Raw genomic sequence first — 13,217 nt, 5'->3', positions numbered from 1 at the left:
GTGCCTAGGTTTGTCTCAAACTCCTGGGCTCAAGGGATCCACCCGCCTCAGCGTCCCAAAATTTTGGGATTACAGGCGTGAGCCACCATGCCCAGCCAGCCACTGTTCTCGTTCTTATTAAAGATATTTTAAGGTAGATGTTTCCTTTTTTATTAATGAAATGTTTTGGGTATACCCAAAAGAATGGAGAATAAGATAACAAGAACACTTTTAGACCTGTCTAAAAGTGCTAGACTAGTTAGATACGGTTAATATATCCCCTTTATACCCTTCCTTAAATTTATTTTCTCTTTTCCATTTGAAAGGTAAACACTATCTTAATTTGGTGTTTATCATCTCCATTAATGATTTTATACTTTTAAATATAGAAGTTCTCCTTTCTGAGGGTTCAATCAAGAGTATGTGTAACTAGTATTTACGTCATCATCAGAATTATTTTCTGGCAATTGTTCAAAAACAGATCTGTATTAGAACTTACCTTACCTTCCCATTTGAATTATGGTCTTTGGTTCAGAAGCACTAATCTAAGCACTTTTGCCACTGCTTCCTAAAAATAAATTGTCAGCATTTACTTTGCAGAAGATTGTAGTGTATTTCATTATTCTCCTCCTAAATTTACCAATGTTCTAATTAGTTTATTAAGGAAAACCAGTTCACTAGGAGAACTAATGAGTGGGGATTCATAATGCATGGTAATAGTCAAGTGATCCTGAAATATTCATATGAATCTGAAGAAAAATATTAAAACCATATAAATATACATATAATATATACATATATGTGTGCAAATATAGGTTGAAATACATAATCTTATTTTTATTTTTTTATTTTTTTTGAAACAGAGTCTCACTCTGTTGCCCAGGCTGGAGTGTAGTGGCGTGATCTTGGCTCACTGCAAGCCCTGCCTCCTGGGTTCACGCCAGTCTCCTGCCTCAGCCTCCTGAATAGCTGGGACTATAGGCACCTGCCGCCACACCCGGCTAATTTTTTGCATTTTTAGTAGAGATGGGGTTTCACCGTGTTAGCCAGGATGGTCTCGATCTCCTGACCTCGTGATCCGCCTGCCTCGGCCTCCCAAAGTGCTAGGATTACAGGCGTGAGCCACCGCACCCGGCCCCATTTTTACTTCTTTTGTGATACTGCAGTTGCTTCAGGCCATCTGGATCCATAATCTTATTTTTACAATCATATCTTATACATGGTTTCAAGGCTGGAAAGCACTATCTAATCAAACATGTTTTCAGTAACCACTAGCTACTGAAACTATAAATAAAATGTTAATAGTTAAGGATATCCATCTTTTATTTTCTGAATACCCTAAGCAGTCTTCTTACCTTATTTTTTAAGATAAAAATTTTTATTCACTATTGTTCACTGATCTCTTTCTAAAAAACAAACAATTGCTAAGAACTCTTATACCTGTTTCTTATAAGGCTCATTCTTTGGGGAAAAATTTGCAAGATACTATGACTATCCAGAAAAACTTAAATGTAGTCAGTTATATGCAGTCTCATTAATTTACTTTAGAAGTGTGAAAGAAATCTGAAAGTTACCCAAGAAGCCTTGAATGGCTATAATCCCAATTAACTTTTCCATTTTCACAAAATAATACGAAATAAAAACTTTTATGGAAGGGTAAAAGTTATTATTAATGGTAGAAAGTAAAACCTGAAACTCTTGGTATTGCCTGAAAAGTCCCGGTGATATTTTCTAGAAAGGATTTCCTAAAAAACTTGAAAAATTAAAGGGACACATAAACTCTCAATTATTAGTAATGGAACATATTCCCACGTTTTCCCCCAAGTGTCTCTTTTAGTGTATAGTGTAAACATTGGTATCTTAGCAAAATTTGAAACAAAACAAATGGCAATATGAGGCAGTAAAATGAATGGCAAAGTGGGTTCTAGTTGTGTTTCTAGAATTAATGTGTTGCATGACTTAGTGACTTGTCTGGGTCTGTTTACTCATGGGAAGAATGAAGAGATTGGACAGATGATCTCTAGGATCCCGTTCAGTGCCAGGATTCTATAATAGCAGTTAATTGGATCTCATGATTAAACTGTGTTACTCATGTTTTTCAAATGGATATAAATTTCTTTATATCCTTGGCATTGAGGGAAGACGTGATACTTTTTTCTTTCCTTTTAACCTGAACTATTTCTTGAAGCACCTTGCTATTCTTTTTCTCCTCCCTAATCAGCTTTCTGCATAGCAGTCATTCCAGGCCTTCAATGCTCTCCTCCAATTATATACTGCCTTGTACCTCTACTTTCTTCCCTTCCCGTATGCTTCACCAAGAGAGGTCACTTGGGGCTTATGAAAGATTTTAGTTTTCTCTCTCCTTTCTTAATTAACAAATTAAACAAACATTTATTGAGAACTTACTGCCTATTATGTATTAGGCATTGTACACTAGAAAGACAGAGATGAAGACTGTCCCTGGCCTTGAGTTCGATGGCAGAGACAGACAAGTGAAAGAAGATTCTAATTCAGCATGGTAAGTAGTTTGGTAGAGGAATGTTAAGTTAACCTGTGCGTAGAGGAGGTTTCAAGGAGAAAAACTGAGAAGAGTCTCAAAGCATAGATGTTAAACTGCCCCAAAATGGAGAAAAGTAATTTCCAGGTAGAGGCAACAGGAGATGCAAAGGGAGACCATGGTGAGATTGGAGAACAGCACGAAATTCAGGATAGTTGGAGCACATGGGTATGTGGGGAAGGGAAGGAGATAACCAGAGAGGGCCTTGAGTGCCAGGCTAAGGAGTGTGGGTAATGTAATCAGTAGCCACCAAATTATTTTAAGCAGGGGAATGATATGATCCTATTTGCTTTTAGGAACTATCATTGGAGCAGCAGTGTGGAAGTTGTTTTTTAGTAGGACAAGGCTGAAGTCTGGGAGATTAGTTAGGAGGCGTTTTCAATAAGCCTGGTGAGAGGGGCCGGGATGAAGACATGGTTCAGAAACAAGGAGATAGATTTGAGATATACTCAGGAGATACAAAACTGATAGAACTGGGTGATGAATGAACAGATGTGAAGGGCAAGAAGGGAAACAACTGGAGGTGACTCCCAGTTTCCAGCTTGAATAGCTCAATAGAGCTACTAAGCAAGATCAGAAATAGTCATGTGTCACTTAACGACAGAGATACGTTCTGAGAAATGAGTCATTAGCCGATATGCTTGTGTGCAAACATCATAGAGTGCACTTACACACACCTAGATGGTCTAGCCTACTACACGCCTAAGCTATATGGTATTGCCTATTGCTCCTAGGCTACAAACCTGGACAGTATGTTACTGCACTGAATATTGTAGGCAATTCGAGCACAATGGTATTTGTGTATGTAAATGTCATAAACATAGAACAGGTACAGTAAAAATGTGGTATTATAATCTTATAGGACCACTGTCATATATATGGCTTGTCATTGACCAAATCATCATTAGGCAGTGCATGACTGTATACAAGGAGGAATCTGTTAGGAAAGACAATTAATTTAGTTCTGGACATGATATGTTCTATTAGGCAATCTAACTCAGGAGAGAGATAACTTTGGAAGTGGGTTTGGCTGTAATCAGAGGAAAGGTGTCTATGGATGTGAATGAGTGTGTCAAGTTAAAACAGGGCTACAACGAGAACCTTAAGGAACACAGCATGTAAGGGATTGGTAAAGAAGAGAGCCCCAGGAGGAGACTGAATCATATGTCTACATTCACATTCTCCTTTCCTGAAGAGAACGCGGGTATTCCCCTAATCTGAGGCTCACATCTCTACTGCCAAACTGGATTCCATCCTTTTATGCTCCTTCAAGCCTTACTCCACCAATAGCCCCCTCGTCTCTTATATCTTAACATACATGTGAAAGTTTTCCTTATATTAAAAAAAATGAGGTGCCTTCCTAGGTCATGCTGCATCTAGCCTTCCTGGATCATGCTGCATCTAGCTTTCACTCCATCTCATTCCCTTTCTAAATTTTTGAAGGAACAGTCTAACCTCATTCTCCCTACTTTCCTATCTCTCACTCACGTGGCCTAAAGCTACTGGGCTTCTGCCTCTGCTCTTCTCCCAAACTGCTTACAGTACAATCACCAATCATCTTCCCATTGGAGTCTAATGAACACCTTTTAGTTCTTGCTCAAGGTGTTGACTGGACTAGACATGAACTTATTGGGGACATGCTCAACTTACTGGGGATATGAGAAATTCTTGTAAATTTCTACTTTTGGCTTGTAGGCCACCACAGCTCATATCTGATGACCCATCTCTCTACTTTCTTCTTAAACCATGTTCTGCCTTTTGGTCCTCCTCTTTTCTCACTTTCTATACATTTCCTGGGCAGTCTTACCCATTTCTACTCCTTTTAACGGTCAGTCTTGACTCTCTGAATGCTAGAGCAATATATTCATTACCTACTAGACATTTTTCTGACTTAAAACCCTTTGGAAATAGGTGGAAAAATAAATACACATATAGATTTGGCCATTTTCAACAGGTAACAAAATTCAACATGTCCCAAACTCTACTCTTCTCCCCTACATTCCCTCCCACCATTTTTCTCCTCTTTCTATGCTCTCTTTGTAGTTCAATGCCATCTATGAAAAAATTCTGAGGCTTATCCTATGCGTTACCTTATCCAGCACCCGACATATTCAACCATTTATCAACTCCTGAGAATGAAGTTTAGAAAGTCTCCTTAGGGGCCGGGCTCGGTGGCTCGTGCCTGTAATCCCAGCACTTTGGGAGGCCGAGGCAGGCAGATCACCTGAGGTCAGGAGTTTGAGACCAGCCTGACCAAAATGGAGAAACCCCGTCTCTACTGAAAATACAAAATTAGCTGGGTGTGGTGGCGCATGCCTGTAGTCCCAGCTACTTGGGAAGCTGAGACAGGAGAATTGCTTGAACCCAGGAGGCAGAGGTTGCAGTGAGCTGAGATTGCACCATTGCACTCCAGCCTGAGCAACAAGAGTGAAACTCCATCTCAAAAAAAAAAGAAAGCTCCTTAGGATCTGCCCCTTCTTTCCATTTGCACCATCTTTGTCTTAGTGCAGGCCCATCCATTCTAAATGGATGTCACCCTCCCAATCTACCTTCCATATTGTAGCCAGACCAAATTTACCAGAAGGTAAATCAGATCTTGCTATTCCTCTGTTTATAAATCTTAGTTGCTCCCCAGGTTCTCTGGGATGAGAAAACAGCTGTATATAGGACCCTTCATTTGCTGTCTTCTGCCCACTTTCCTGGCCTTATCTCCAGCCTCTACACCCTCATCCTTGTGTTCCAGCCACACTGAGGTTCGTGGGAATCTGCAGACACATCATGCTCTTTTCTCTGCATGGAGTTCTCATTCCCCTTTCCTGTGCCAGGCTAGGACTAATTCTTACAAGTTTATAAGCCAAGCGCCCATCTTGAAAGCTACAGGAACAATCGTAACCTACCTCCGTTGAAATACTTTTTATACTCTGGGACAATTGTCTATAGCCCTTGGATTTAAAGGGGCAACGCCAGGCTCATGTTCACTGCTGAATCCCTGATATTCTTTACTCTGGGATTTTGTGACAGAGATATTTTCAATAAATGTGTGCTGAACTGCAGGTCATTTCTCCGCAGGAGAAAGACAAATTTTAGGGTCTATCAAAGTTGGACCTGGGTTCAAATAGCCACCAAACCCAGCACGTGCAGCGCCAGCTCTGTCCCCTAGGTGGCGCACGTGCGGCTGCCGCCGGGACGCCAGCCTCTCGCGGAGGCGGGGCCTCTTGCGGGGGCGGGGTCTCTCGTGGGGGCGGGGTCTCTCGCGGGGCGGGAGCGTGTGTCCTCCGAGCCCGTTCCGGACCACATCGCAGCGCCGCGTCCTTAGGGGCGGGCTCGGGGGGCACCACCCTCGAGGGGCGGAACCCGTGGGGGCGGTGGCGTGGATCCGGAGGTACCTGGGAAGAACCTCCAGTCAGTGTCAGCTCCGCTAGGACCGCTCGGCCATTAGCAATGCAGCTGTAGATGATCGTCATAGCAGGCGGGCCAGTGAAGGAAAGGCTCCTCTGGACCTAACCGTCCGGGACAGCCTCGGGGCGGTGACCGGGGCGGGGCTTCGGGAGAGGGCCGTGCGTGCGCAGGCGCGAAGAGGGACTGATTGGCAGGGAGAGAGGCGGGGCCGTCTCCAGCCCGAGCGGCGCGTTTGACGGGACACGGGCGGGGTTTCTGGAGAAACCTGCTTTGGGTGGCAGCCTTTCTCCTTAAAATCATTTGTCGAGCGCCAGTGTACTTCATAGTGTTTACCTCCTTATGATTCATTCACAATCTAGAGCATGTGAAATGTAGACCTTAATTTTAAAGAAAATTAATTCATTAATCCAGGCATTTATTGAACTCCGACTGTGCGCTAAATGCCTTAGATTCCTGGGTATGCAAGTAGGTCGGCCCCGACCTTGGTTGAGGAGTTCATATTCTAGTAGTGGTTACAGAGGCACATGCGGAGAAACGCCAGTCTCGAGTGATATGCGTGTGCTATCAGGGAAAGATGAACAAAGCTGCAGAAGATGGGATGGAGAGCTAGCAAAGCTTTAAAAGTCCCTGACTTAGAGGATGGGTTGGCGTTCTCTAAGTGGGGAGGAAAGAAAGATAGGAGAGTCTAGGCAGAGGGAATAGCTTGTGTAAAGGCTTGAAAGAAGGCAGGTGGGTTTGGGGGATGAGGGTGGCAGAGAAAAGGTGTATGAGAGAGTAGGTAGGAGGGCAGAGTGGAAGAAGTGGTAGCATGACTTTTGTTGTCTTAGATCTTGGGTGCCTTGACAATAATGTTTTAAAAGTGTGACCTTATATATTTTCATCACCAAGGTATTGTGGTAGAGTGGAAAGAGTTTGCCTTTGAAGTCAGACAAACTTAGATTCATATATGGGCATTGCCCATGTACTCCATGCGTTTATGTAACTTAATCTTTCTGAGAGTCAGTTTCCTAGTTCATAAAATGGGGGTAATTGTCAAGTTTAAATGAAATAATTATGCAAAAATATTGGCATACAGTGGTTATGCAATTGCAATAATTTGTGATAAGTACATATTGCTTTCTTGCTCCCAATGGCATAACCTTTTTTTCTTTTGAGACAGGGTCTCACTCTGTCGCCCAGGCTAGAGTGCAGTGGCATGATCACGGCTCACTGCAACCTCCACCTTCTGGGTTGAAACGATCCTTCCACCTCAGCCTCCTGAGTAGCTGGGACCACAGGTGTGTGCCACCACGCCTGACTAATTTTTGTATTTTTAGTAGAGACGGAGTTTCACCATGTTGGCCAGACTGGTCTTGAACTCTTGACCTCAAGTGATCCACTCTTCTTGGTCTCCTAAAGTGCTGGGATTACAGGTGTGTTACCGCGCCCGAACCCAATGGTGTAAACTTAAAGAATGACAATCAGTATCCTTCTGGGTGTCTGGCAGGGAGTGAAGGCAGGTAGTCAATTCTGTTTCCTGTAACACAGGGTAATCAAATTGGGTTTGACAAGGAAGGAGCAAAACTGGTCTGCACTATAGCTCCTGAGAAAAATGCCTTGTTGAATCATGTATCCTTCTATATACAGGAAATCTCGAATCAGTGTGTCTTATCAGCTTGATAAATGTGTCTGTGTTACAGGCAGGGTGACTGATTAAAAGCACTGGTCACATTACTTATACCTGGGAAGAGGAAATTTGTTAACTCTGGGGTAATGCTTTTGCTTACCCCAGGGTCTTGCTTACAGTAAAAACAAGCCGAATAAACCTCACCACAAATCTATCTTTTTTGAGCCCCTTCTCCCTGGTGAGCTTTCAGCACAGCAGTCATTCTAAGCCTTTAATCCTCCCCTCCAATTGCATACTGTCCCTTGTGCTTTCTTTCCTTCCTGTATGTTTCCTGTATGCTGTATTATGCCTAATAGCCAAGGCTTAGTCTAGTCAATGCCAGGTTTCCTCACTTAACTCAGGATTTCTCCCTTTCCTTCTTTCCCCATGGGGTGGCATCTCTGAGTGTGGGAAACTTGGTGGAGGGAAAGACCTTCCAATTAGTGACCTTAGTCCCTCTAAGGTGGAATCTGCAGCTAATGTTTGTTTTCTGTCTGTCTCTGATCACCAGTCACACACTCTACTTGGAACCCCAAGGCCCCTTTAGGTGCTCTGGTTCTCTTTCGGCCACTTTTGTGGTCCTCTTGGAGGCGAAGAAAAATTCCCACTGCTCCCACATGTCGTTCTGAGGCTGCGGGTGGCTCCAGAGGCTGTGTCACAATATGCCCTCCTGTCACACTCTTCTGTTGTGCTGTGTCACTGCTGTCATGTGGGGAGCAGCTTTTAGACTTTACTTCATTTGGGAAGCAAGCCCTTGGATCCGCAATTTACTAGGAATCTTCTCATCACCACACTCCATCACCCCTCACTTCCTAGAGAGGGCTCTAGCTAGTTGGAGTGCTTCCTTCTCATTCTGTCCTTCTCTGACATGTGGACATTCCAGCAAGTCTAGGTAGGGAAACTCTGACCACCCTGGGCATTTTCCCAATTTATGCCATGAACATTGGTTGTCTGAAACCTTTTTTTCCCCGTATACTCTGTTTTCAGAGAGTTCCCAAAATCTATTTTGAAACTTTTTAGAATGAGAAGCTTTTCTGTCTTACCCGTTTCTTCCTCCATCTCTCCTTCCTCCTCCTCCATTTTTCATTCTCCATTTTTGTGCCAAAGAGAATAACTGAGAATGAAAACCACGGCAGGTAATATAAAATATCACAGACATTTCCACCTTTCCCTTGACAGTTTGATAAAATCTTGAGGATGCAGCAGAAAGAGTGGTGAGAAGCTAGGATCCTGGGAAGGTGAAATGGGACATTTCGCTGTTGTTAATTTCTTTCACAACATGCTTTTAGACTCATCAGTACTTTGACTGGTGAATACTACTATCATTGCTTTTTATTTTATTTATTTATTTATTTTTGAGACAGAGTCTTACTCCGTTGCCCAGGCTTGAGTGCAGTAGCACGATCTCGACTCACTGCAACCTCTGCCTCCTGGGTTAAAGTGATTCTCCTGCCTCAGCCTCCTGAATAGCTGAGATTACAAGTGTGCACCACCACACCTGGCTAATTTTGTATTTTTAGTAGAGACAGGGTTTCATCATGTTGGTCAGTCTGGTCTCGAACCCCTGACCTTAAGTGATCCGACCCCCTCAGCCTCCCGAAGTGCTGGGATTACCTGTGTGAGCCACTATGCCTGAATTATCATTGCTTTTTAGAGGTTAGCTTCCCAGAAGGAAGAGCCACTAATTTTTTAGTCATCTGACTTCTTAGGTCATTAGAGAGTTTGTAAGTGTTTTTGTCAGCTGGAGACTTTCAAGCACTCACTAATTCAAGATGCGTCTTATTACGTATTGAAGTTCTCTCATAAAGGACTGTTTTTTTAGTTATTGTTCTTCAAAATGGAACATTTTAATAATTTTTTTTCTTTAAGTATGTGATCACTGTAAAAATTTAGGCTGGGCACAGTGGCTGAAGCCTGTAATTCCAGCAGTTTGGGAGGCCCAGGTGGGAGAACCACCTTAGCCCAGAAGTTCAAGACCAGCCTGGACAACATAGTGAAACCCCATCTCTACAAAAAATACAAAAATTAGCTGGACATGGTGGTGTGCACCTGTGGTCCTGGCTACTTGGGAGGCTGAATTGGGAGAATTGTTTGAGTCGGAGAAGTCAAGGCTGCGGTGAGTCATGATTGCACCGCTGCACTCCAGTCTAGGCAATAGAGTGAGACCTTGTCTCAAAAAAAAAAAAAAATCAAACAATACTAGGGTAAAAAGCCTGTCAATTTTTACCATCCCGTAAAAGAACCACTGGGATAATCTAATTTATATTTGTCTTTTCATTTTTGTGCATTTTTCTGAATTTTTTTTTTTTTTTTTTTTTTTTTAAACCGAGTCTTACTCTGTTTTCCAGGCTAGAGTGCAGTGGTGGGATCATAGCTGACTGCAGCCTCGAACTCTTGGTCTCAAGTGATCTTCCTGCCTTCGCCTCCTGAGTAGCTGGGAGTACAGACATGTGCCGCCATGCTCTGCTAATTTTGTTCTTTTTATTTTTAGGCAGGGTCTCACTGGTCACCTAGGCTGGAGTGCAGTGGCGCAATCTTGGGTTACTGCAGTCTTGACTTCTCAGAATCAAGCTGTCCTCCTACCTCAGTCTCCTGAGCAGCTGGGAATACAGGCACATGCTACCATGCCTGGCTAATTTTTGTATTTTTTGTAGAGACTGGGTTTCACCATGCGGCCCAGGCTGGTCTTGAACTCCTGGACTCAAGAGATTCATCTGCCTTGGCCTCCCAGAGTGCTGGGATTACAGGCATGAGTCACCATGCCCAGCCTGTTCTTTCTTTTCTTTCTTTCTTTTTTTTTTTTTTGAGATGGAGTCTCCCTGTTGTTGCCCAGGCTGGAATGCAGTGGCGTGGTCTCGGCACACTGCAACCTCCACCTCTTGGGTTCCAGAGATTCTCCTCCTCAGCCACCGAAGCAGCTGGGATTACAGGTGTGTGCCACCATGCCTGGCTAATTTTTATATTTTTGGTAGAGACGGGGTTTCACCATGTTTGCCAGGCTGGTCTCGAACTCCTGACCTCAGGTGATCTGCCCGCCTTGGCGTCCTAAAGTGCTAGGATTACAGGCGTGAGCCACTGTGCCCGGCCTGTTTTTTAAATTAACAATGTTTTCTTTGACTATCATATATATATCTCAGATGTTTCTTCTGAGGTTTATTATTTGATTTTTCTTTTTCTTTATGGTGTCTATTTTTTTTTTTAGACATTTTTGTTGGACCTTAGTGTCATACTAGGCAAGGCCTCTTTTTCTGTCCCCATCCCCAAATGTTAATGTTTTCTTATTTTTTTCTGTTATTTTTACATGTTTGTTTTAATGTTTAAATCTTTAATCCACCTGGAATTTGTTTTTGTGCCCTTTATGAGGTAGGAATTTGCATCTTCCCAAATGGACAGCTAACTATTTTATTTTTTTAATTATACTTTAAGTTCTGGGGTACATGTGCAGAATGTGCAGTTCTGTAACATAGGTATACACGTGCCATGGTGGTTTGCTGCACCCATCAACCCATCAGCTACATTAGGTATTTCTTCTAATACTATCCCTCCCCTAATCCCCCACCCCCCAACAGGCGCTGGTGTGTGATGTTCCCCTCCCTGTGTCCATGTGTTCTGATTATTCAACTCTCACTTATGGTGAGAACATGCGGTGTTTGGTTATCTGATCTCGTGATAGTTTGCTGAGAATGATGGTTTCCAGCTTCATCCATGTCCCTGCAAAAGACATGAACTCATCCTTTTTTATGGCTGCATAGTATTCCATGGTATATATGTGCCACATTTTCTTTATCCAGTCTAATATTGATGGACATTTCGGTTGGTTCCCAGTCTTTGCTATTGTGAATAGTGCTGCAATAAACATACGTGTGCATGTGTCTTTACAGTAGAATGATTTATAATCCTTTGGATATATACCCAGTAATGGGATTGCTGGGTCAAATGGTATTTCTAGTTCTAGATCCTTGAGGAATCGCCACACTGTCTTCCACAATGGTTGAACTAATTTACACTCCCACCAACAGTGTAAAAGCATTCCTATTTTTCCACACCCTCTCCAGCATGTGTTGTTTCCTGACTTTTTAATGATAGCCATTCTAATTGGCATAAGATGGTATCTCATTGTGGTTTTGATTTCCATTTCTCTGTTGACCAGTGATGATGAGCATTTTTTCATATGTCTGTTGGCTGTATGAATGTCTTCTTTTGAGAAGTGTTGGTTCATATCCTTTGCCCACTTTTTGTTGGGGTTGTTCGTTTTTTTTCTTGTAAAAATGTTTAAGTTCTTTGTAGATTCTGGATATTAGCCCTTGGTCAGTTGGATAGATAGCAAATTTTTTCTCCCATTCTGTAGGTTGCCTGTTCACTCTGATGATAGTTTCTTTTGCTGTGCAGAAGCTCTTTAGTTTAATTAGATCCCATTTGTCAATTTTGGCTTTTGTTGCCATTTCTTTTGGTGTTTTAGACATGAAGGCTTTGCCCATGCCTATGTCCTGAATGGTATTGCCCAGGTTTTCTTCTAGGATTCTTATGGTCCTAGGTCTTACGTTTAAGTCTTTGATCCTCTTGAGTTGATTTTCGTATAAGGTGTAAGGACAGGGTCCAGTTTCAGTTTTCTGCATATGGCTAGCCAGTTTTCCCAACAACATTTATTAAACAGGGAATCTTTTCCCCATTGCTTGTTTGTGTCAGGTTTGTCAAAGATCAGTTGGTTGTAGATGCGTGGTGGTATTTCTGAGGCCTCTGTTTTGTTCCATGGGTCTATATACCTGTTTTGCTACCAGTACCATGCTATTTTGGTTACTGTAGCCTTGTAGTAAAGTTTGAAGTCAGGTAGTGTGATGCCTCCAGCTTTGTTCTTCTTGTCCAGGGTTGTCTTGGCTATGTGGGCTCTCTTTTGGTTCCATATGAACTTTAAAGTAGTTTTTTCCAATTCTGTGAAGAAAATCAGTGGTAGCTTGATGGGGATGGCATTGAATCTATAAATTACTTTGGGCAGTATGTCCATTTTCACGATATTGATTCTTCCTATTCATGAGCATGGAATGTTTTTCCATTTGTTTGTGTCCTCTCTGATTTCCTTAAGCAGTGGTTTGTAGTTCTCCTTGAAGAGGTCCTTCACATCCTAGGTATTTTATTCTCTTTGTAGCAACTATGAATGGGAGTTCACTCATGATTTGGCTGTCTATTATTGGTGTATAGGAATGCTTGTGATTTTTGCACGTTGATTTTGTATCCTGAGACTTTGCTGAAGTTGCTTAAGGAGATTTTGGGCTGAGACGATGGGATTTTCTAAATATACAATCATGTCATTTGCAAACAGAGACAATTTGACTTCCTCTCTTCCTATTTGAATACCCTTTATTTCTTTCTCTTGCCTGATTGCCTTGGCCAGAACTTCCAATACTGTGTTGAATAGGAGTGGTGAGAGCGGGCATCCTTGTCTTGTGCCAGTTTTCAAAAGGAATGCTTCCAGTTTTTGCCCTTTCAGTGATATTGGCTGTGGGTTTGTCATAAATAGCTCTTATTACTTTGAGATACGTTCTGTTGATACCCAGTTTGTTGAGGGTTTTTAGCATGAAGCAGTGTTGAATTTTGTCGAAGGCCTTTTCTGTATCTATTGAGATATTCTGTGATTTTTAT

General features: G+C 42.4%; 1 long non-coding RNA gene across 1 annotated transcript in view; it reads left to right on the top strand.

Annotated features, from left to right (window-relative positions):
- The first annotated feature begins 5,796 nt into the window (after positions 1–5,796).
- LOC129035212 (uncharacterized) overlaps positions 5,797–13,217 on the top strand; it is a 38,678-nt gene continuing 31,257 nt past the window's right edge. The window contains exon 1 of the long non-coding RNA XR_008502144.2: positions 5,797–5,918. This is a non-coding gene — a long non-coding RNA (uncharacterized LOC129035212). The remainder of the gene's footprint in view (positions 5,919–13,217) is intronic.

This window comes from Pongo pygmaeus, chromosome 3, assembly GCF_028885625.2.
Source record: "Pongo pygmaeus isolate AG05252 chromosome 3, NHGRI_mPonPyg2-v2.0_pri, whole genome shotgun sequence".
NCBI classification, from domain to species: Eukaryota; Metazoa; Chordata; class Mammalia; order Primates; family Hominidae; genus Pongo; species Pongo pygmaeus.
This window is presented reverse-complemented; position numbering and strand designations above follow the sequence as displayed.